Consider the following 3,635-nt stretch of genomic DNA (forward strand, 5'->3'; position numbering starts at 1 on the left):
CCACCGCGTAGTTATCCCAATAGAATCCCCCATCCGCGTGATCATTACTGCAGGAGACGTACTCCACTCCTGAGCAGTCCCAACGCTCGGAGTTAAAACAGACGCAATCCCAGGCCGACTAAACCAAACTTCATTCATTACCACCCGGCCTGGGATTTTTTACGGACAATGCTCAGAAATTTGCGGGGCTAATCACAGCTACATACCCATTGTAGTAGAATCAACCCCACTCCCACATTTCGAGGCCTGATCGTCCCTTCTATCATCATCCTAATCATTAAGAAGCTATGCAACAGCACTAGCCTTTTAAGCTAGCCAAAGAGGGACTTCCCCCTCCTTAATGATATGCCACAGCTTAACCCCGCACCATGATTTTCAATCATAATTATAACCTGATTAACCCTAGCACTCCTCATCCAACCAAAACTACTAGCCTTCACCACAACCAACCCCCCATCAAATAAGACCTCCCTCACTACCAAACCCACACCATGATCCTGACCATGAACCTAAGCTTCTTTGACCAATTTTCCAGCCCCAATCTATTCGGCATCCCCTTAATCCTACTATCCCTACTCTTCCCAGCCCTACTATTCCCGTCCCCAAACAACCGATGAATCAACAACCGCCTTTCTACTATCCAAACATGACTCCTTCACCTAATCACAAAACAACTAATAGTCCCACTCAACAAAAATGGCCACAAATGAGCCATAATATTTACATCCCTAATAATCATACTTCTTACAATCAACCTTCTAGGCCTCCTTCCATATACATTCACCCCAACCACCCAACTATCTATGAACATAGCCCTAGCCTTCCCACTATGGCTCGCCACACTACTAACAGGCCTACGAAACCAACCATCAGCCTCTTTAGCCCACCTATTACCCGAAGGTACCCCTACACCCCTAATCCCCGCACTAATCCTGATCGAAACAACCAGCCTACTAATCCGCCCCCTAGCCCTCGGCGTCCGCCTTACAGCCAACCTTACAGCAGGACACTTACTCATCCAACTCATCTCTACAGCCTCCATTGCATTAATACCCACCCTTCCTGCAGTATCCATCCTAACAATAATCATCCTACTACTCCTAACCATCCTAGAAGTAGCAGTAGCCATAATCCAGGCCTACGTCTTCGTGCTCCTTCTAAGCCTATACTTACAAGAAAACATCTAATGGCACACCAAGCACACTCATACCACATAGTTGACCCAAGCCCTTGACCAATCTTCGGGGCAGCCGCCGCCCTACTCACAACCTCAGGATTAATCATGTGATTCCACTACAACTCATCCATACTACTAACCCTAGGCCTCATCTCAATACTCCTAGTAATACTCCAATGATGACGAGACATTGTACGAGAAAGCACCTTCCAAGGCCATCACACTCCCACAGTCCAAAAAGGCCTACGATACGGCATAATCCTTTTCATCACATCCGAAGCATTCTTCTTCTTAGGGTTCTTCTGAGCGTTCTTCCACTCGAGCCTGGCCCCAACCCCAGAACTAGGAGGCCAACGACCCCCAACAGGAATTAAACCACTCAACCCGATAGAAGTCCCCCTACTAAACACAGCCATCCTACTAGCCTCAGGCGTTACCGTAACGTGAGCCCATCACAGCATCACAGAAGGAAACCGAAAACACGCCATCCACGCCCTAACCCTAACGATCCTCCTGGGATTCTACTTCACAGCCCTACAAGCAATAGAATACCACGAAGCCCCATTCTCAATCGCCGATAGCGTCTACGGATCTACCTTCTTCGTTGCCACTGGATTCCACGGACTCCACGTAATCATCGGATCCTCCTTCCTGACCGTCTGCCTCTTCCGACTGATCAAGTTCCACTTTACATCAGACCACCACTTCGGATTCGAGGCAGCAGCCTGATACTGACACTTCGTAGACGTCATCTGACTATTCCTCTACATAACCATCTACTGATGAGGATCTTGCTCTTCTAGTATATTAATTACAATTGACTTCCAATCTCTAGAATCTGGTATAAACCCAGAGGAGAGCAATGAACGCACTCATGTTCATATTCGCCCTATCATCAATCCTAAGCGCCGCCCTAACCGCATTAAACTTCTGACTCGCCCAAATAAACCCCGACTCAGAGAAACTCTCACCGTACGAATGTGGATTCGACCCACTTGGATCTGCTCGATTACCATTCTCAGTCCGATTCTTCCTCAGTAGCCATCCTGTTCGTCCTATTCGACCTAGAAATCGCCCTCCTACTCCCCCTGCCATGAGCCGTCCAACTCCAATCCCCCCTAATGACCCTCACCTGAACTGTAGTGATCCTCCTTCTCCTAACACTCGGACTGGCCTACGAGTGAATTCAAGGGGGCCTAGAATGAGCAGAATAACAGAAAGTTAGTCTAACCAAAAAGATAGCTGGTTTCGACCCAGCAGATTACAGCCAACCCTGTAACTTTCTTATGTCGCCCCTACATTTAAGCTTCTACTCAGCCTTCATTTTCAGCGGACTAGGTCTAGCCTTCCACCGAACCCACCTAGTATCCGCCCTACTATGCCTTGAAAGCATAATATTATCGATATTCGTAGGCCTATCAATATGATCCATCGAAAACCAAGTCTCCTCATTCACCATGGTACCAATTCTCATGCTAACCTTCTCAGCGTGTGAGGCGGGCACAGGCCTGGCCATCCTAGTAGCCTCCACCCGCACACATGGCTCCGACCATCTACACAACCTAAACCTCCTGCAATGCTAAAAATCATCCTACCCACAATCATACTTCTTCCAACAGCCCTGCTGTCTCCACCAAAATTTCTATGGACTAACACCACCTTATACAGCCTCCTAATCGCTGCCCTAAGCCTACAGTGATTAATCCCAACCTACTACCCCTACAAATTTTTATCCAACTGAACAGGAATTGACCAAATCTCATCCCCCCTCCTAGTACTATCCTGCTGACTACTCCCACTCATAATCATAGCAAGCCAAAACCACCTGCAACAAGAACCCCTACAACGCAAACGAATCTTTATCTCAACCTTAGTCGCAGTCCAGCCATTCATCCTACTAGCCTTTTCCACCACAGAACTAGCACTATTTTACATCTCATTTGAAGCAACCCTCATTCCCACCCTAATCTTAATCACCCGATGGGGGAACCAACCAGAACGCCTAAGCGCTGGCATACACCTGCTATTCTACACGCCAGTAAGCTCTCTACCCCTGCTAATCACAATCATACACCTATACGTGAAAATTGGCACCCTGCACCTGCCAACCCTACAACTAACCCACCCAACCCTATCCACCTCATGGACAGGAATACTATCAGGTCTAGCACTGCTCATAGCATTCATAGTAAAAGCCCCACTATACGGCCTACACCTCTGACTGCCAAAAGCCCACGTAGAAGCACCCATCGCAGGCTCAATACTCCTCGCCGCCCTACTACTAAAGCTAGGAGGATACGGAATTATACGAGTCACTCTATTTATGGGCCCACTGTCCAACCTCCTGCACTACCCCTTCCTAACCCTGGCCCTATGAGGCGCCCTAATGACTAGCTCAATCTGCCTACGACAGACAGACCTAAAATCACTAATCGCTTATTCATCCGTTAGCCACATA

General features: G+C 47.9%; 1 pseudogene; it reads left to right on the plus strand.

Annotated features, from left to right (window-relative positions):
- The first annotated feature begins 324 nt into the window (after window positions 1-324).
- Window positions 325-1,970, plus strand: LOC136790104 (cytochrome c oxidase subunit 3-like; annotated as a pseudogene).
- Window positions 1,971-3,635: the final 1,665 nt, after the last annotated feature.

This window comes from Anser cygnoides, chromosome 2, assembly GCF_040182565.1.
Source record: "Anser cygnoides isolate HZ-2024a breed goose chromosome 2, Taihu_goose_T2T_genome, whole genome shotgun sequence".
Lineage (NCBI taxonomy): Eukaryota > Metazoa > Chordata > Aves > Anseriformes > Anatidae > Anser > Anser cygnoides.